Source organism: Temnothorax nylanderi, unplaced genomic scaffold, assembly GCF_030848795.1.
Source record: "Temnothorax nylanderi isolate EJ_2023f unplaced genomic scaffold, tnyl_v1.0 TNYL_tig0001_pilon, whole genome shotgun sequence".
Taxonomy (NCBI): Eukaryota; Metazoa; Arthropoda; class Insecta; order Hymenoptera; family Formicidae; genus Temnothorax; species Temnothorax nylanderi.
In genome coordinates, this window is record NW_027249063.1 from 2,955,736 (window position 1) to 2,978,593 (window position 22,858).

General features: G+C 40.1%; 1 protein-coding gene and 2 long non-coding RNA genes across 5 annotated transcripts in view; 2 read left to right on the forward strand and 1 right to left on the reverse strand.

The window, feature by feature from the left end:
• Shn (zinc finger schnurri) overlaps nt 1-22,858 on the forward strand; it is a 144,431-nt gene that overhangs the window by 48,538 nt on the left and 73,035 nt on the right. The window lies entirely within an intron of this gene.
• Nucleotides 1-22,858, reverse strand: part of LOC139778451 (uncharacterized) — a 92,980-nt gene that overhangs the window by 16,867 nt on the left and 53,255 nt on the right. The gene's annotated exons all lie outside the window — the stretch shown is intronic.
• LOC139769987 (uncharacterized) lies at nt 2,071-3,298 on the forward strand. The gene is made up of 3 exons (XR_011717692.1): nt 2,071-2,125; nt 2,204-2,334; nt 2,732-3,298. It is a non-coding gene; the product is annotated as an uncharacterized lncRNA (long non-coding RNA).

Sequence of the window (22,858 nt, forward strand, 5' to 3'; positions counted from 1 at the left end):
ACGAGGGACGAATGTGTAACGGAGAAGAAGAGGAGAAGCACAAGCCGCTACAGACGCGCGTGTATTTATATGCGCACGGTTAGTGACGTGCACACGCATACGACAGCACGCTTACGCGCGCATGGAACGCGACACGCAGGCACAACGCCGACGCGGGGCGCCGGCCGTCTCGCTCGGCGAGGTTCCTGGCGTCAGCCTGTCGGGCCTCCTGGGTCCCTCCTTGAGCTTCTACCCATCGAATCTACGACCCTCCCTCTTCTTTCTCTCCAATACAGCGTCTCGTTCCCGCGATCGCCCGTTTTCTCGCTCGCTCTCACAACGCAACGGAGACGCTTTTCAATTATTCGCCGCAGCGCACTTTAAATTCCAGGCTTTAGAAACGAACCATGATTGGGTTAGACACTGATCCTACTATTTTGCAAGTTACATCGTTACGCCCTATGGGCTAATTTTATTTATCTTTATTTAAATTATTTACTTTTTTATTCCATGGTTCGATAAGATTTTAATGTCATTTGCGGCTATTCGCAGTATGTATTTTTAATTATTTTATTTCCTTGAAGTATTATGCGCCTATAATTATTCTTTCGGTGCAAAAGAAATATCCAAGATTAATAAAATTTGTATAAAATTAATAAATTTTGCACAAAGGTTTTAATAAAAGCCTTTCTTCGTTTCATACTCAGTTCTTCATTTTCTCTTAAAAGAAAAAGAAAGAGTTCACATATTTTTTTTCATTATATATATATATATATATATATATATAATGAAAAAAAATATACGAATCTCTTATTCTATTATTGTTAATTTTGCTTATTCTTTCTCTGACAAAACTTGCTCCAAAATAAATAGATTTTTCTCTTTCTTCATTTTCTCTTTTCGCGCACGTTCTCTCGTCTCGCAGATTGGAAATAGCACGAACGCAATTCTCTGTTACCCCGCGAACACTTTCGCAAAGACACGCACACCAGAACACCGCGATGCCCTCCCGGTGCGTCTGCAGAATGGCTAGTCTAGAGTCCGAGTTACGATATCGTCGTCTGCGGCGGTTGTGGTTACGCTAGGGCATGTTGCGCAAGGTAAATCGAAGAGCTTTCCCTCGACACATAATGGCTGGCACTTAAACAATATATTTTTCTTTGCGGAAATATCTTCTATAATAACATCAAGAATTTCTTTTCTCTCTCCAGAAGAAAATATCATATATTTATGATTCTACTATTTCCATTTAATATGATCACTGATTCGTGTATCAAATTTCTGAAAAATTTCATCTTACCTTATCAGACTCATATATACTTCTAATTACAGTTCTTATTTTTCAAATAAGCTCTGTACGTGAACTTAGGATTCGATTCGAGAAATTAACGTCGCGTGTAAAATTCCATTAGAAATCCAATTAACTAAATATGTTTATGATTAATATTAATTAAATTTTTATCACCTGCTCACGTCACACACGACATCCTCGCCTGCATTACCCTTGCGGCCGTTCGTATGCTTATCGAACTGGAAGTAATACACGCCAGCGATCTCTCACCCTCTCACATATGCGAGCGACCTCTCGCCCTCCCTTACGCGCGGATGAATCTCTCGCGATCGGCCTTTCGCGTACGCACAATCTCACGCAGCGACGCGCATGCACTTTTATCGCATCTCTCGCCTCGCGCGCTCGCATAATGATTTTCACATATGCACACAACCGAGATATTGCCATTGACGCTGTTCGAAAATTATTTTAAAAGCCATTAATGTCAACGTCAATCTCTTGAAACTATCTCGTTACTCCGTAGACTCTTGCGTTTATTCATCATGATTTTGAAAAGAAAATTAATAAATTATCATAGGGTAATTTTGCATATACATATGTTATAAATAAAGATAATGGTGCTATATGTGTGTGAACGCAACATTAATTCGTGGGACGACGGTGTACCGTAAATGTGCACCTCCGTAACGCGCATGCGACATAATTCACCGGCGGAGCAGCCTTGAGAGGAATAAATAGACGAAACATTAATGCGGCCATGAAATCATCTCGAATTAGAGTAGCGTCGTCGCTCGACCACGCTCGCACGTGCGGTAACGTCGGGACGGCGTCGCATGGTCAACCTCGTAACCTCACGTACGTATTCCCTCCGTCTGTCCACACGGTCTCTTTACGTGGGAGGGAGGTATATAATACAAATGCATACATTCGCAGATCGGCACATGCGTCAATGGTCAATCTGCCAAGCCGCGGTATCCCGTCGTTCCTGATTCGTCACTGTGACACGTCGTTTACCGCCAGACAACGATCGACCGCCGTGCGACGGTAGTGCATGCTCAATCGAGGTAATTGTGAGGTAAATGTGGCGTTCGCAGTATCCTCCCGAATAATAAAAGTAACACGACATTCATAATTAATTGTATCAATCGCAATTAAACATATTGTCAGAGCTCTTGACGAGCTCTCAATCTGCAATCAAAACTTATCGCATTCTTAAATTTAAAAAAATTAAAAATTAAAAAATTTCTACAACTGAAAACTGGAGCGGTGAAAATTATGAAACACACATGCATATATATAAATATAAAATGTATACATCAATATGTTGCATTAGAAACCGTGATTTGATGGTCTCGGCGCGAGGAATACTACGCGTGCGTTTTGCGATATAAAATAAACCAGTTAAATAATTACACTACGTATCATTATACTATGTACAATACTCATGTGCCTCGCTGTTAGATAACAGTTGCATTAGCGTTCGGTTCCGGAGAGAGATCGAGCGAGCGTGGCCGGCTGGATAGTTTAAATGTCACGGGGAATATCACCGCTCTCGGGACGATCGATGAATCAACAACCTGATGCCAGCCGGCTCGCTGGAGGAGAAGAACGGTCACGGTGTGTATATCCTACGTGACCCGCAGCCCTTTGCCGTGTCTCGTCGAGATCCGCCGCCGCAGTTTGTTATTGCATCACGGAGCCGCCGCGCTTTTGAACCGCGACTTCGTACAACCCACAAGTCTCTCATCGGCGATTGGATTCGAGTTGTCACGAGAAACGTCATAATACCTCGTCGTTTTCCGGGTAATTTCGCAACGAGATACAGGCCCGGAATAAATGATATACTGACAAAGAGCATCGAGAAATGTTCGTATTCTCGCTAAATGCGACTGCCTCACGTATTGTCGTGCAATTCTAATACCGACATTAGATGTGTATTAAGGCAAACCAGACCAAGCAACGATTCCGAATGAATGTAGGGCTTTTACTTTGATGTACTGACAAGGAAGGGAAATATTCGTTGATGTATTTTTTTTTTAATTAAAAGATACAAATGAACTCTATAGCTTTTTTCGCTACTTTGCTTTATCTATATCAAACATGTATATATCTATTTCTTATTATTCTTGTTATTCTTAAATTAAGTTGTATTTTGCTTTCACTTTTCTTGTCTGTCGCACTATCATCCACAAAAGTATGTATAATATATAGATGTAGAATGATGTTAGCATCCACAAAGTATTGAGCTCGGATCCGTGGGTTTGTTAAGCCCCAAATGTTTGTGCGAATCAGTCATCTTTGCAGAAAGATATAAATTTAGGATTGTAGCGTCATTCATGTTTATCCCCATGTCCATTCATTCATGTTTGTCTACGTTCTTTGCTTGATTTATAACATCTTTCGATGAATCAAGCGTAAAATTTAACGCTGCCACATCGAAGTCGCAAATTTTGGTTTGCAAATTATAAATTATTCGCTTGTCGTGAGTTCAGTGCTGACGTACACGTGCATGTTACCTTGCTTTTCTGAGAAAACGAGAAAATAATTTTGACGGAACAAAATGTGCTATACCTACTCGATTCGACCATGCTCTTATTTTTTTTTTCAAACGACGCGTTACTCACAGACATGGAATCGCACGTCGACCGCAGAAATGGATTCTCCAAATCGCTGTTGGCGAAACGGCCAGCCGGTGCAGCATAATCCAAATTAGTCGCGTTTGTGCACGTTCGTTTAATTAATTATTGTTCCCGATCGCGTGGCGCTCGGCGAAAATCCGACGCGCCAAGCACGCCGATAATTTATCGCCTGTGCGATGATCGATCGCAGAGAGAGAATACGATCGATTCCACGCAATTTTCCACGCAACGCGAGTTAATGAGCTCATAGTGGGCGGTAATCCGTAATACTACCTCCCTGATTTCCCTCCCTCCCTGCGTTTATGCGCCTTGCAACTTCGACATTACGGTTGCGCAACGATAAAGGGCACCGCCGTATTACGGTCGCGGAGAGATTCGAGCGATCGTTGAATCTCAAATGAATGCGAGATTAAACGAGCCATTAGAAAGCCATCACGTGTCTAATAGCACGTGTACGCTGATGGGCGACGAGGCAACGTGGCATTTATTTAGAGAACCGGGGGCTGGGTCCGCGTAGGAGATCTCTATTAAGCGTATGAGTCGAAGAAAAATAATAATTCGGCTTTAATAATAAGATAAGCTTCATCCGCTTCATCATTTTGTCGTGATAAATCATTAGCGCACGTTTACCGCTACGAGCAATTATAATAGCATTGCGCGGTGGAATATGAATGATAATGAGCGTTGAATTATCGGTGGAACGCGACGGGATATTTGGCCCGCATACGAAATCGCAGATCCTCGATGTAATCGAAGTTTTTTGCATCGGTGCATCCGTACGTGCAAATATGCAACCGTGCACATATCGTGCAAATAAATTCGTCAACATTTATCGAAATTCGTACTAACGTAAACGCAAATGCTAGACTGGAACAAATGTTCTCGGAAATAATAATACGCTCCAATTGCAGTGCTATATATATAGTAGGAAATGAACGATGCCCGCGCGCGCTATCAAGGCTATGTTTCGCAAAGAGTAACGCCATCGCGTTTTCTCGCATTCTCGCGTTATCAGGCGCCAAATAATCCGCGAGCTCTCTTTCTCTCTGCCGTCGTTTCTTCTAGAAATCCGTCTATCTTATCGGAAATGACTCAACCGCCGCTATTGAACGCAACATCGGCAGAGATCTTGATTCAAAGGCCGCGCCATGAATGGAAACTATGCGGCGATTCATGACTCCGCGCCGCTTCGTGGAAGTTATTATTCCACGGAATAATTCGCGAGTATTCTACGAATCCCATCTTCGCGCAGTTGAAAACGACGCGACCTATTATCATATATCTCTCGAATCCATTCATCGTCAGGACACATTAGGGAGAAGCCGAGCCCATGCTTCCGAAGAAACCGTCTTTTTAAAAGAGAGAATCGTATTGCAGTTCTCGCGAATGAATAGGATAATAAATCGCGATAATAACTTCCGGTAATGTGAAGAAAAGATAGAAAAATACAATTAAATGCATAATTTTGAAAAATATCTAAACGCGCGCGCTGGATTTGCAGTCGCACTAGAACAACTTAACCATATTTAATACAGTTTCAAAATTAATATGTGCGTGCTCTCTACTAATTAATATCGCTGGAACGCGGAAATTTTCGCACGAACGTACAGAAGTTAATTAATATATCGCGCCAGTTTTATATTTTTTCTATTCCGCGAGCATCTTCGAACATAATTAAAGCAAATATCTTCTCAATTACGTGAAAACTTGCACTGACTGCAAAATGTTGCTTTTTCCTCGACTTCTTCACGCGCATTATTCGATCGGATGAAAAGTTGTCGATGGTAATCGCGATAGGTGACAGTAATAGGAAAAACGACATAAGGGGTGCTCAACAGGTGGATATAGCGTGAGCGACAGTCATTCGCGGGGTTTATTTCGCCTTCTATGTAACAGATAGCGACTACCATCGAGCAGCCGGCCTAGCAATCATCGTGACGTGACCTAAGTAAGCTTAACTGACCCAACCTTACGCCGACCTGTTGCAAGTCTTGCATTCGATATTGCCTCTCGACATACCCGGGCAAGCGGTCAGGTATTCACGCGAGTGTCACCGCAAGCGAATGATTTATAGCGGCGTTTATTGTCAAAGCCTTCAGATCATTATTTCTATGTACTGACGATTACGTTAATTATCGCTTTGAGCGTGATCGCCAAACGTGATCGATCGGTTGATGTAAAATGTAAATGGCAATGCTGCGGAGATTAGTTCGTTGTCGACATTTCAATGTAATCGACGGTCGCAACACTCGCGACACTCCAGCGTTATATAATAGTGCTGCTCGCTTCGTTAATAACATGTATCGCGCGCTAGCGATACATGCCTCGCGCCTGCGATATCGTATTCTTACGAAAATATGTTATCACATGTAATTGGATGTCACTGATGCAAGTGTGTCTTAGCCTTTGGCCGGGGAAAAGCTGTTGCGAGAGTCAATTTTATATTTTTACGTGATATTAAGACACAATCTGGAGATAATCCCGGCGTGTATTACGCGATGTCTGGCGCCAGCTTGTCCGCGCGTTAATATATCTCAGACAATCCAAACCCCGCGAACTATTATTACACGGCGAAATAACGCAAAGACGAAGCATTCGCGAATGGCGGAGACATTAATAAGCGCTTAAAATCACGTCTGGCGGTGATAAGAATATTAAATCATCATGATAAATTAATCGCTTTGTAACCTTTACACCGTACATTACCGTCTCGGACGCTACTTGGGATTTTAATGTCACTTTAGTCTCTCTCAGCCTCCATTAGTACACCTCTTCGCATCTGCTTCAATCAGCCGTGTTTCCCCCTTTCCTCGAAATGCCCAGAGATACCGCACGCAGGTGTCTCTCTTTGTAAAATTCAAGCGAGGCATTTTAACGCGAGAGAAGATACGAAGAGTATAAAAGGCACTTCTCTCTTTTGCGGTCAATGCCGCGATCACGGTTTTCGTGAACACATACTCGTGCGATTCATGCATCTGGCGCGTTCCGCTTCCGCGAGCGAGATCGAGTGCGAGAACGATGCAACAATCGTAGCGATATACGCGCCCGTGCAAAATATATTTACGCCTGCCAACCAATTATTAAATCCGTGTCGATATCGTCCGAGCGGTCTTTCATTCACGGATTCCGCGTTTGTCGCGTCGCACGCATGTCGCGCGATTACATTCAACAAAATGTGGACGCGCGCAATAGCCTCGCGCAGCTGTCGCGCTCGCTCATACAGGGTGTATGATGCGAAATAGGCGGCGATATTCTGGGCACCTGTCGGTGCCTATGAATAAAACGCGACGATGACTCTGTGTAAATCTGGATCCTAGGACGGCCAGTTTCTTAGCTAGAATTTCGCTGAATTTTATTTTGAGTGGCATCGAAATTACGCGCTCTCGCGCCCGCTCGCAGTTGGCGAGCGCAAAATCATCAAATTGCTTACATTCTTTGATAAATGCCTTCATTTGTTTTGTCCCGCTGTTGATGTATAGGAAAAGCGACAGATGCAACGAATCACTCAGCGACGCGCAACATCGCGCCTAATTCAAGCCTTTGTATCTCTTTCCCTCTCTTTTCCTCTTTCTCTCTCGCTGCTTGGACGCTTCGCGGAAATTTCTTAACGAGCGCGAAACTAGGTACGTCGTCGGTCCATTCATAAATTCCGGGTATCATGGCAATTTTGTTTCGCGAGTTTCGCGGCTAGTGGGCACGACTATAATTGGAGTGACTCGTATTAAATTAGAGAGAAACTCATGCGTACGTGGGAAGCAGATAGAACGGTGAAGACATACGACGCGGTGCAAGTACCTTGAAATTGTCGCGATCTCCCCCCCCCCCCCCATGTAAATGCAATTTTATTCGAGCTCAAATTGTCGAATAATATCAACGTCAAATACTTTCCGTGAAAATGCATAGTTTTTAATACTATTGAAATAATTATCATAAGCCTTTCATTATAGAAATTGTAAGAAATATTACTATCTTTATATTACATCGCAAGACATTTATCTATTTCTATAATGTAAAATTTTGCATATTCTCACGTTTTGGCGGACTACTTATAATGAGATTACTTTCATTTGAAGCAGAAATATTAAAATTGCTTGGCGTTTATCGAAACATGCAAGTCAGGTCTAAAATAATCTCTGTTTAAAATTTTATCGGAAGCTAAGAAAAATATATAGCACAAACTGGATATGATTTCTCGACAAACGATTGACAATTCCTTGTCATTCTCTTTTGTTTTCTCTCGACCAGTGATTATTGCTGAATGTCAATGACTGCGCCTTCTTTACTATTCAAACACCGTACAACCGCGGGAAAAGGTCTAATAACTGCGCCGCGCTCGACGTGCACGTCTGACGTGTAGGTAAGCGACGCCGCGACGCGGAAAATTCCGGAATGTCAATGGACAATAACGATTCCCAGTTTGCCCGACACGGAGACCTCATTGAGGCGGGAACCACTGTACGTGGCGCCTCATTCATGAATTCCAAGTATAACCGCAAATTGGTTTCGCCGGTTACACTGCCCTGCCAGAAGCCTGTAATTGCACGCACTCGGTTCCCCGGTGCATTCGCGAGGCGTCGAGATCGCCGAACGGTCTTCTTCCTCTCGATAAACTATCGAAATACAGTTCAATTCATTTAACAGCAATAATATGATTAAACTTGAAATATACAGCTGAGTGTTTTAACGATGAAATAAAGAATTGTCGAAAATTAAGACGATAATTTTTAGTTATTAATAACATTGATTTGAGGATATCGATAAAACATCTCAAATTTGAATTTATATCATAAAATTTAATGATCACTTTTAGACAGAACAATTTCTCGATATTTCGTAGTTATCTCTTAAATGATCGGAATAAATTCGAAGATTCTTAGTCGAAGGCATTTTGACGTTTGATCAACATAATAAATTATTAAGAGGTCGATTAAACGCAGTCAACGTTCGGGTTAGTGTCAGAGATCGAGATGGAAATAAAATCGTTGCTAATAACGGCTTAATGATCCATGAAGCGGAAAAGGCGAGCCATTAGCCTTGATGCTCTTTCGAGATACGAAGAGACGGCGTTAAAAAATTTGCGTTATATTGATTAAATAATTAACGAGGTGAAAATTATACTCCCCGCCGGTCCGAGATGTCTATCGCGTATATATGACTTGTGCGTAATTAGCAAGCTCGCCATGCACGCCGACATACGGATTTAATGATACGCTTACTTAATTCCGCGCGATCATTCGGTCTTATCGATAGGGGAAGTTTCGTCGATGCGCTCCACCTCGTTATTCTGTCATTCTCTTTTTTTTTCCTCTCGTCTCGCAACGAGTCGCGCACTCAACGAGCCGTGGTAACGTGTAATTTGATCGTCTAGTTGGGCCGTTCATGCGAGAGCGGGGAAAAGCCAAATAGGCCTGGATGTGAAACACAGCACTTTCGTGTACGCTAAGGGACACAAACATCCATTAAACTCAGCGTGATATCATTGAAGGGAAGAAATAAAGAGAAAAAAGGGAAGGAGAGAGAGATTATTCGGATCCTTTTTGATGAATTAAGCCGCCACTACCATTAAGTCCCATTCAGTCGCGACAGTTACGACTGCTAGTACGCAATTTGCGCCGGTGACGAGTCACATACTTGACTCGAACGCTAATTGTAAGTGACCGCTCGTAGGCGTCGCAGGAAGCTGCGTGTGGTGCGTGCACACACGAGCGATGCAAGCGTGACGTCTCTCCGGGAAAAATCCTACAACGCACGAGCCGGCGGGATCGTCGTTGAGTTTCCTGGCGTTTGCCTCGCAAGAGCTTCCGTTCGCAAGAATTCAATTCGACTTGACGTAACCCAACATTCCGTGGAACACAAAAGGAATAATAAAGGATTGGTATTCGTAGAAATGTGACGTTATTGCACGATAGATGCAACACAAATCTACTTGGGGAGTAACTGACAGATACGTCGTAGAGTGCGTTATGAATTAAGTTTTTTTCTCCCAACAATGCATGTCATGTTTTCTCCTCTCGTGCGTGCCCATCTTCCCAGGATTTCATGGAACGGAACGTAACAGTAGCCAGGATTGCTTTAATTGTACCTGGAATCGGTCAGAACGCTAGAATTCATCTTTCGAGCTTTATTTCATTGTTTCTTGCAAACGTTGTCACGCCTCCTGTCTCAATCCTATTCAGCTTTCTACAACTTCTTTCTAAAAGATTAGTAATGACAAGTTTAATATTATCGCAAATTACCAATTAGCTGCATAGTGCATTATATTGGATATATTTCTATGAATCGTTTTGCATATACATATGTGGGCTACACTTTTAAGTTTTCAAGTAAAATGATTCTTCTTCTAAGGTTTTTAAAAAGCCAATTTTAAAGTGAGTTGTATTTAAAAATCGTAATCTATCTATTCATACCTAACATAATTAAGTTTATCTTTTACATTACCAACTTTGTACCCGCGACTTTAACAATCGATCGATATGAAAAATGGAAAATAAAACAGCAGTCTATCACGCGCATTTCGGAAAGTTTTTAGCACGTACCATTTTTACCATTAGCACGCATTTTTTTCAATGCACATACATATCGCGTGCCTTTCTGTATAAATTATCGTTACAAATGCGAATATCTGAGAGAAGCATAAAAATTACTGCATGTATGTTATGTTTGTGATTATATCCCTTCATTCCCTCTGAACAGCCTTTGCAAGTATGCAAATTATGTGCAAAACTTTGCACGTTATTTTATATAATAATTATTTCAAGCAGGAAATCACACGAAAGACCAAGTTCAATTAACGTCATCAAATGCTCTATTGTTTATAATAATAAAGCTATATGGATCATATGGGCGGATACATTTTTAATAGTATTTTTAACATTCAAATGTCATTACGCTTACGATAAAATAACCATGTTTAGATGTTAATGAAACAATGTTATAATATGCATCTGCATTATTACATTATATCAGAAATTAGCTGATGTTAAAATCACTAAATTTCCGTAAATGTAAACATGAAGATGATTTACTCGTGAGGCAGCATTAATTATTGCCGATCAGCGTTGACATGTAAATTGTATATTCGTATCAATATTGTCGGATTAATTACAATTTCCAGGGAGATATAATTATAAAGCTTTTACGCGCTAGTAGTCAAGAAACATAAACATAGCTATCGAATATTATTACTGTCATTATTACTAAATATTGCCCGGTATTGATAAATGAATAAATCTCTTCATCTATGACTTAATAAATAATAAATTCTGAGATGATCAGGGATAAAATTCTTTTATTCTAAACTTATTCACTGCTTCTCATAGACGACTATCCAAGACCAACTATATTTGACGCAAACATGTCAATAAAGTGTCAATTATGCAATAGAGCACGTTCTTCGCGATCACACCGGATAAGGTAAATAAAACGAGCAGCATCTCGACTGTGAGTTATCCTGCATAATTTCATTTCCGTCTTACCGTCTATTAAAACGCCTCCCTTATTTCTTCGGCATATTAAAACTTTCCGCGAAGTATCGCGGACTGATTTTATCTCGATTCCCGCAGCGCGCGTACCTATATAGACTTCCTCGTGGCATAATTCAGGTTAAAAGCCCAAAGAATTCCCGATTAGTTCGCGCAACTTCATTTCCTCTCTGTCGTCAATTTAAACGAATCCCCCCTCTCCCCGTGGCGTTCGTGCTATACATCGTATTCAAATAAATTCCGACAAATAAATAAACTCCTAGAAAATACCTCAGCTATTCTTTGCTCTATAATAAAATACGTTCTTATATAGTTCGCGAGCTTGCGCGGATCGATATTTAATCTTTCGCAGAATTTTCTTGAATCTCGTTATAGATACTTAATAAAATTATGTCATCGTGGTACATAATATTTTGGACCTTCCACTTTGTTAAATGATGAAGTGTAAAATAGCTGCGCGACGATAAAATAGCTGAGTTTAATATTAAGTACTTTCATATCCTGACTATCGTTCCGTCCAATGTTATAGAAGTATTTTAAAGGTAAATTTAATTAAATAAAAACGTGTATGTTCTAGTTTGTTAATCCTTTTAAAAATAAATTAGAGAAGTTGTTCAATTAAATCGCACATCGTTATAAGCAAAAATTGCAAAGATCTTTCATAGTATATATGTGCACATTCAGTTATTACTTAATAACAGATATTTTCCGAAGCTGGTAACTGTTGGCCAAAAGTTGTATCTTATATATGAGCATGTGAGAATAGGTAAAAATACGGAAAAATACGAAGCGTCAAGAATGGACGAATAAAATTAAAAATTTTTCGCGGTGATCTTCGGAAAAGGAAATGACGAGCCGGTGGAGCTCTTTGTATGTACGTTAATGAGTACACGCACACTCGGTTCACTTTGTCGTCGACTCGTCGCACGCGCACGCACGCGTGCGCGCGTAACGAAGGAAGCATAAAAGCGCGATATGAATAATGTAAGCTTATGTAACATCCCGTGTCACCGGGAATGTTATAAATAGCCCTTGCCAGCGACCAATGCTGAGATCGCGCACAACGTACGTGACATATCCGTGCACGCGCTCACGCGTACACCCCTTGCTCCATTCGATTTCGTCGATTCTACAAGAGCATCTAATGGCGTTCATTCGGTCCTTTTGAAATAGGCGAACCGTATGACCGAGAAAATCTTCTAAAGTAGAGAAAAATATTGTAGCGAAATGTTAATCTCTCTCTTTTATAAAATGTAATTTTTTAATTTTAACTCGATAATTCGAACTCAATTCCAGTCTCTGTCTTTCTAAATGAAAAAGCTTATGTAATAACATTATATCTTAATTATATTATAATAGAAAGTACAAAGAAAATATGGTAAAAAGATTCGTAAATATTCCAAACGTAATTTCTTTATAACATGCTTGTATAAAGAACGATATAAATCGATTAGGCTAATGTATCAACAGAAATGCACCAAGATTTAAAAATATGCTGCGCTAATGTAAAGAAGAAATTGTAGACCGGAGGAAATAATTTATCTTTTAGGAAATATTTCGTATAAAATTTAGAGTTTAATGTAATCATTGAGTCCGCTACACAATTTATCATTCGATTCAGACAATGACCGGATGTGTCTCGAGGTCTTCGAACTTCGAATTCAATTCAAATTTTCACAAATGGAAAGCATAATGCCGTACTTTGTCGCATTAAAAAAAAAGATAGAATACCAATACTGTGAGAGATTACAAGTCGAAGACCAGATGAAATATAATAAAATCAGTAGTGAATCGACCGGATGGTTAATTCGAGCACTGAAAGTCGCATGTTTTTTCACGCGAAACAAAAATTATTGTTCTTTCGCGCTGCAAAATGAATTAATTTGCGTATGTTTTAGATAAATAATATTCTACAATGAGGCATGAAAAAGCGAAGTTTCTAACGAATTACTACCATCATCCATACGATCGTCCGCATTACAATTACTCGCGCAATATAACTGGAAAATGAGTTAAACAATTTTACGTATATACATCAATTCGTACATATCAAATTACAACCAAATAAAATCAATCGTGCCAAAAATAATACTATCGATCGAGTATTTCATTGTTACCGAAAGCGTTCTCACGAATTTGCAACACACGACACAAGCTGAAAATCGACAGACAAGAAAGATGGTTCGGTTCAACGGTTTCGCAGAACCATGAATGTGCGCTTTGGTTATAAAAGGAATCGAAGAGAGAAGTGAGGAAGGAGAAAGAATGAGTTGGCGAGAGAGTAAGGGAAAATAAAACAGAAGGTAAGGGCTCTCCCGGAGAAGAGACGAAAGAACGAGGAACATCGTGCATCGTCGAGGAGGATCAGCGGAAGATGACCGCCTGCTGATTGCGCCGTTTCCAAGAATGAACCGACCGTACATCGATATTTAATGACTCCTCAAACGATAAGTAAATTGCAAAACTGTCCTTAACGAGATGAATAAGTCATGTTAACCGCGTAGAAATAGAAACGGTAGTTTTAATTAAAAACGGCTCTTAAACGAAAATCTACATGGCCATATATTATAAAATAAAATATACAAAATTATATAGTCGGAACATAAATTTAAAAAATAAGAGATAATAACTAGAAAGCCAGGTGCAAATAATTTCGACGAACGAAACGATACGTATGGACCGAATGCAAATGAAAACAGAGAGAAAGAGAGGCGAGGAGGAGAGAAAGAAGCGAGGCTCATCCTGAATAATGAAGAGTAAAGAAGCAACATGAGAAGTTGAGAAAGAGAAACGGTAAAGCGTTACCTCGCGGACGAGGACCGGTGCTGGAAGACGCCTGCCTTCTGGCTCCTTCGATTCTGAGAACGAATCAAAGATGGCCTCCGACAAAAGAACGCCTTCGTTGATACTTTGATACGTCGATCGGGGACAATGATCCCGGCGAGATTCACCTAAGTACGAGCAACGAAGCGTAACAAAGTACGAAATGATAGCGTATCTGTCAGATGTTATATGATCTTAAAATCATACTTTAGTATGCGGCGATGACGCCTCTCTGCAGGAGCAAAGTACCGGTTTCATGGTACTTCTCCTTGCAATTGTGTCGCTTTGAAGTCCGCAATTAGATTTATTTTAATGTTACACGTTTCATACGATATACACATGGCATAAAACAAATCTCCGATTTTCTAAATACATTTTAATTGTTTCTGTTGATCTTTTTCATGATAAAGGGAAAGAAGGCAACGATCTTAACGAAATTCTGCTCTTTTGCAGAATCATCCGACGAACTTCCAATAACAGTTCCTTCCCCTCCGTCACAAGTCGAGCGGATAAAAGCCGTCGATTAACGCGTGAAACAACGCCCTTTCTTTTCAGGAACGTCAATTCTAGTTGGCCAAGAATTAAACGGTCCGGCAAAGTTCTACAGCGCGCGCGAGCGAGAGACCGAACGGGAAAGAAACGGTGGGAGACGCGGATAGAGGGAAAGGAGCAAAAGAAGCATCGAGACAGGCCCGCGGGTCTTTCTATCTCGTGTATGGAGTTCTCAGAGGGAACGCGATGTTCCTGGAACTCTCGCCGTCGTGGCCCTCCTGCACGGCCTCGGCTTCACGGTTCAGCTAACTTTCTGCCGGCTCTTATTATGAGCAGCTCGACGCTTTATCAGACTCGCGTGTACTGTACTTCGACCCCTTTCTACTCTTCCCGCGTCTTGTCGCTTTTCCCGTTCCTCTACTTCGGTGTCTTTCCCAAAGTTCCTTTCGTATCTCTCTCTCTCTGCTTTTTCCGTGTCAAACTCGCCTAAGCTTTCAAGATATTCCTCTCGGAATCTCAACACGCGGTACACAAACGCGATCTACAGACGATGCGAATATTCCTATGAACCATAGGTACGCTCGTAATCTGAACCTTGATAAAAAAATTAATCAGCGACGAATTTTTATCGTGTTACGTTAAATGCGGCACGTAAACGTAATAAATATTTTTAGAAAGTACAATCTTTCAATCGCCAGAATGTATTATCGATTTTTTAAACGATTTTTATCTGGAACTTCCAAGAATGAGGAATATAGGAATTTCTATTGCAGGTGCCACGAGTCCAGCAACGCAATAAATTCGATATCTGACGCGAGCATAATATGATGGTTTCGGTAACATTGCGATTGCTATCGGATCGGTACCATTGACCAAATTACATGGCACACTTGCCTCCGGTAAAATTTGCTGCAGGAAAAAAGAAGCATACTGCATTGTTGCGCTTTAACTGCAGCATACGTGAGTCTTGCCTTAAAAGCCATTCCGAGAATATTTCAAGCTGTTACAAGAATTTTTCAATTTCCCCGGAACGAGAACAATCACTGTTACTTTGCGACGGGAAGATAAAAGGACAGACGTTTCACGTCTGTACACGTAAAATCAAGAAGAATAAAGATTTTTACTTTTTTTTACTTTTTTTTTTATTTTCTAGAACAATCAACATATTGGGAACAGATAGATAATTATATCAAGTATTAACTTATTAAGATAATATTTAAAAAAGTTGGTTTACATGTGTCAATAGTATATCATGCGATTATGATATTAACTAATAATAAAATGTATTAAATTCTAACGTTGATAACTAAAAGCTACACGCTTCGGGAGGAAAGAGATCTGACGACCGATATAAAATCATAAATATTTTTTGTCTGATGTAATTGTCTGTAATTAAAAATCGCGCACGACGTCGCTTTTGCTCATCGCATTTTCCTCGGAATGCCACATGTCACGATACGCGGGAGGTGGAAGGAAATGTCGCGGTGGTAATTATTATTCCAGTCACTTCCGTTATCTATCGCGTTGCGATCCCGCTGACATTAATCGCCACGCGAACTCTCGCATAAATACGTGTGGTTAAACGTGATTAATTAACACGCGCGTCGCGCAACACGCCCATAGCGTTGCGCAACCGCGCGGAGTTTTTCATAGCGTTCACGGCGATGATATCTTCGATCGCGTATTCGTGGGAAGGAATGGAATACGGGAATTCTTTTCCGATGATGGCGCGAGCAGATACGCACGACGGAACCGCTTTTCCATTGTAATTAGACGAGCGCGGGTTATCGACCGCCTCAGATCGGTAACGTTCGAAAAGAAACAGGCCTTCCGACGCGGCGTCTGCTGCGCATACGGCGCGTCCACGATCTACATTTACATTCGCGATATCGTCGACACGAGTATCTCTCGCACCTTATGCGGCAGAGCAGACGCGATGCCGTAACCTTGCTTAGAATCTAATCCAAGATTACGTGGCGCCTCGACGACGTCACGAGACTAATGTTTTGTATTAATTCGCTTGCCAGACGCAGACGCGCGAATGCGATGTGAAAAACTTGCAACCTTCATCTCGTGGGAAGTCTTAATTGTACGAATTTATCTCGGACGAATCAGTGGAGGATACACCGACGGAGACGTTTCGTGAACTCGACATTGGAGTGAATAATGAGTTTTCTTTCTTACTTTGACCTTTAACAATCAGGCAACTTGTATAATAGCGATAAGGAAGACTCGATCTCGGATTCATCAAAGAACCTGTCGATGAAATTATTTCAACTTAAAGCAACATCTGTGTTATATGACAGCTATGTTAGCCGGTCTAAAGCCGTAATCACACTGCTGTTGGCGTTACGGTTAACAGTTGCAGATTGATCAAATAGACTCACGTCTAAATTGTAACCTGCAACTCAGCCGGTGAACTGCTTCGTTCTGATTGGTTTCCAACACTCAATCGTAACCTCAACCTGTAACCGAACCCGCAACCCGTAGTGTGATTACGGCTTAACAAGTTTGCTATAGTTCGCCTGTCACGATCATTATTCATGCGGTAGAGCGACTCCTCGTTTGCATCCTGGTATCAGTAAAAACGTCGAACTTCATTGATAATCGGTTTCCGGGACATTCATTAAATTGTTTGTAATTTATTATTGCTTATCGACCGATTATATAAAGCGCCAGCGTTTTATTCTCCTCTTTTCTTCACCGGCTTAGGTACCTCGCGATCGTCCGACGACGAGCCTTCCGCGATCACCACGGCGTTTACCTTGAAACGGTGGCTTTTTCATTAAAAGACGAGATGAGGTTTCCGCGAATCGGCGATCCGACTCGGTCATTTCGATTAATAGACCCGTGAAGTCATATTAAATTGCACTTGGATCACGCGTGAATCTTCTAGGAATAATCCTACCAGAGCCGCGCTTCAGGACGAAGATGGGGATTCCTCTAACGCTAAATTAATCTCGAGATACAAGTGCGATGATCCTCGTGGAAATTTTCTCGCGCAAATGAATTTGGTTACGTCACGTTATTTTCGTGGCGGCGGGCGTCTTACGTAATTTTTTATTCACTCGATCTGATCGTTCGTTCCGGGGAATAATCAGCGGGATTCCGATGCGAGATCGTGGGAACTATGATTTCAGTTACCACTCATTTAAAATCGATTGATCCGATTAAGTATTTATGATTTAAACGACGAGCAATGTGAGCGTCGTAAAAAGAATTAATATCACGTAGCTCGTTCAATCAAACTCTTGACGACCAATGGAATGTTAAATGAGACGCATAAACCTTTTCCAAACACAAATATTTTAGACATGTTTTTGTTGACAAGATATTTAGTTGACAGATGCGGAGCTCTATATTTTAAATGAGATTAACAAAAAATATACTCTAGTATTTCATCCCGTATCCTGTCCAATCCAAAATTGGCTTCACGTAGGCGTCACTTGCTACACAACGGCAGGTGGATACATACGTAATTCATGCTCCAGTGATACACTGCGATATTTGCGCGAAGAAATAGCAGAGCCATGACTGGCTCTCCGGCGCAGCCAAGATTATAATACGCGGGAAAACATATTGCTTTCACAAGAAACCCGTGATTAGTCAGCTTTAGATCCGTTCAGCCCGATCTGACCGGCCTACAAAGGAATTACGTAAGCTCGAATCATTCGAAAACGCTTTCCAGGAGAGAGTAGCGTATGCAGGGTAGCTCGCGTTATTCGTCAGCACAGATTTCCTATAGCAGATATTTCTATAGCTTGACTTCTTACAAGATATTACTTAATAGTCGGTTTAACAGATCCTGGAGGGTAATGAGCGTCCAGGTTCGACTCCTGATCGAGATAATAATTCCTAGCGCGAAATTGAAGAAAAAGAAAACTGCTTAACATACTCTTTGTACATAGCCGCTGGATTATACAAGGAAATCTGTAATTAGAGACCATTACGCTTGACGGTACATGAGAAATTTCTTTGTTATGATAATGCAAGTCATAACGTTAATAATCTTATCGGTAAAATGAAAAATAATAATATTGCAGATGTATATGTACGATTGCGGATATACATACGCGATAACGATATCATTATAAGTGACTGATGCAACGAGTATACATCTATACGGTCTATCGGTTGATATTGGCGTCGTCAAGAATTTTTCGCTTTTCAACCTTTTTGCAATAATCTACTGATTTCAGAGGTACGAGCGATGTAAATTTGAGCTATCTTGATTAATTAATAAAGGTACTACGAATATTTACAAATACATCCTAATAATTGCCATAACTATATAATTACGAAGAGAGTGTGACATATAATTATCCCAAATTAACACACAAGAATTATATTGATGAATTATACATTAATTAATCAACTCAACGAGTTAGATCGAGTATTAATTAAACAATTAACTTCGGTTACTGAAGTTTACTTAGTTTCAGTAATTGAATTGTTTCAGTTACGGTCAAATATTAGCGCACAAAAAGTTCTTAAAATTTAAACCCGTGCTGACATGCCAATGATGCGTGCTGATGTGTTAATTACTAAAACGTTGATCGGGACATTCGTCGAGCAACATATGCTGTTGAAATCGTGTATAACGTAATAGCGGCAAGCGTTCGCAAACCTGATTGAATCAAATGACTCAATATCATTCCAACGCCGACATAGAAAAGGTTTTACGTCGCTTGCGGCCGGCACGCGGGTATGTCGTTTCTCTCTTCGCGGAACATGCGCGCGTTAATAAGGGAAACAACAGTACCAGCGATTTCCATGAAAGTTGAGTAAAGATGTTATTTTGCCACGCAGAGATACCCCTGACTTCCTTGATCGGGAGTCGGAGTCAAGGCAATCGTAATTGTTCCCTCGTGCACCTTCCAATTGCGAGAATCATCCGTTCAGATGCTGGTAGCGCTTGAAAATTACGCGTTTTAACTTATAATATTGCAAAGGCCATGTTGAAGAAAAACGGGTCATTTCGCGGCATTTATAATCCTTACCAAGAACACCAAAGTATTATTATATTGAAAAAGGATTCTAATAAAAATAAGTGATCACCTGCGATTACCTCGGCAATCGAAGGTTAATTATTAAGCAGAACCCCGAGACGTTTATCATATATCATTTTCATATATATATATATAAATATATATATATATATATATATATATATATATATATATTCGTACTACCTGCGTGTAAGAATGTAAATGTCGCGAAACCGAGATAACAGTACAAAGTAAATTGGCATGATCGATCGCAAAGTTTATAAATGGTAGCAGCGATACGCGTCTCTTGAATTATTTTCACGCAGATATAAAATGCATGTTCGTATGCTGTACAAAAGATTTTATCATTTGAAAGATAAATTCGGATTAATTCGGAATACGAACGGAGATACATAAAATCCTGAAAATGCGGCTCAAATTTAAAAATCCGCATCAATAATGCTTAACTAGCATAGCTTAAACTATGCATAATTTTAAGCTACTATTTTGCTCAGATACTTGAAAATTCTGAGATGTCAGAATATCAGTCAGAAAAATGGAATAAAAGTGTAATACTCATTGCATCATAATTTTTTGCACATTCGCATGTTTCTAGCGAAATAACGAACTGATTATATAACCATGGATTTCATTCAGTTCTCTAATTTGCTCAATTAATTAACAGGAAAACATTATTCGATGTGTGCAACGTATAATTCATCTCGCATGCGATCGCGAGATTAGAGATGGTCATCATCTTCAAGATAGGATTACTATTAAACGGCGATTTATGCGAGTATCGCACAGTAGTCCGTTCCCGATAAGCTTCATAAACTGTGTCCACGCACACTTACGCGTTATCCGACCGTGGAGATTAACTGCGATTATCTCAAGCGGTAATCGATCCGCAATAATGATGTATGCGAGAATAAAAAAGACGAAAGATGACAGTCGCGATAAAGAAGAGAGAAAAAGGCATATAAACCATCGAAGAAACTATTGAATGTAAATGTTACGTAGTAGTGCTGTTGCAACACGCAATTCATAAGTGCGATCGTAATGCGCGCCTAGAGTGCGTTTACGAATGCCATTATGAGTGACGTTGTGGCATACGGAATTAACTGCGGTTACCATAAGTGCAAGTGTCATAGGCGAATACGAAGTAACGGTACAAAGCGATTGCTTCATTTCATGCCTGTTAATTGCGCGCAACTGATTCACATGCGAATCAAATGCAATTAATAGCGGCTAATAAAAGATAGTACGAGTGATGTAAGTTTATACATTGTACATTTAATTAATACTTTTTTTCTACCTATAATAAAGTTCAAAGTAGAAGCAATTATCTATAATGATGTGACTTGACTATTGCAATTTAGACTTCGTCATTATGTGTGTATCGTTAGTCGGAAAATTGGTCGCAATTATCGTAAACGGAAATATGTGAATACGCCCGATGATCCGTGTTGTAGATAAAGTGACAAAATTGAAATCTCGATTTTCAAACCTTAACGCTTTTGGAACGACGCTAAATCCCGGATGGTTTTATTATACCGGAACGTTTACTATGTTTCTATCTCGCGCAATTATGCAATTTCGTTCTGTCACTTTGACAATCGTACGTTTCCTATATTTCGGAATAATATCAAATTATATTATCAGGACAATTCTAAAATTCAATAAATCAATTTCGTACGTTCCGTCGCATCCTGTGATCGCACCAGCGCTAACAAAGTTGTCTCTTGTCAATGACATAAATCACAATATTCCTTGTTTCTCTGCTTTCTATTTGGAAAAAAAATCTGAGCCTCTCAAAAGCTACTAATCAATTTCATAAAAAGTAGAAAAAACTGATAAAATTGTAAATTAATCATATGCTTTAGCACTAAAATTGAAAAATTTACACAGAGTAGAAATTGCTCAGTTCGACTTCTGAAAAGCTCAATAGTGACTTTGCCTTATTTTCAGAATAATGCAAATTATGCAATCTTAGCTATCGCCCGCATATACTGACTGAGTACGAAAGACGCGGGAAACGCATAACTGTATACAAATTCTAACTGTAAATCCCAAGCGTTCATGAACGCATAACAATTAATTACTTTAGAACGCCGACGGTATCTCGGGTGCAATTTCTGGCCAGCTGCAATTTTACGAGCCGCAAGAGATCTCGTCAGAAACCACCTCGACACGGCTGTTTACTTTGCCATTAGCGTATTATGGCAACAGAATGACGGTTGTTAACGGAAACAGTATAAAAATGTCGTTTTGATACAATCTATACCTGTCCAGATAATTTTAAGACAATTTTTCGAAATATTCAAAAATTTCTTCGACTTCAGGGAATTGATAGAGCGATGTGCTAATTAGCAAATAATATTTTAAGTATTTTTTGAATATAATGGATATACGTAAAAGAGAGAGGGAGAGAGGTAGAGAGAACGAACGAGAGAAACGAGTAAAATTTTTCGCAGCAAAAATTTCCAGGAAAATCTAATTATGGAGATATTTAATACTAAAAATTAGAGAGTCTTTGCGAATAAAGTGTATATAAGTATATATAATATAGAGAGAGCACTGTCTCTAAATTGACTTTAAATAAAATTTACAATTAAAAGAGAACTATAATTTATAACGGACAGGCCACTTTTTCACAGGCTCTTTTCTGGAATTCGGCTCCTAATACTTCTGATACTCTACGTAATTCTCTTGAAATTAATTTCTCAGGCGTCGACTTCCACACATGAAGGACATCGTTGTCAGAACCAATAAATCAAACAGCGTTTAATTAATAACGCACCATCTCCTAGTGGCAGTTTTACGAAAATCAGATTCAAGATAGAATACTCCCTGAATACCACGAAACTAGTCGTGATTCTATTAATCGGAATATCAGATAATTCACGACAATCACGACGAAAGAAATTGGTGAAACAAGAAAATGTGTGCCACGACGACGTCGCTTCCATCGAGGAGAGAAGCGAAAGGAATTCTATTTCCTTTTCCCCCCTCCTCTTCCCAATCTTTTTTTTTTCGCGAAGGGAAGAGATCAGAGAGGAACGGATGACACTACCGTTGACTCGACGCGACAGCGAGCTAATGATTAATTGACGACCCGACATTAAAATAGATCAGGTATAGGATCCAAAGTGGCCCGATGTGTGT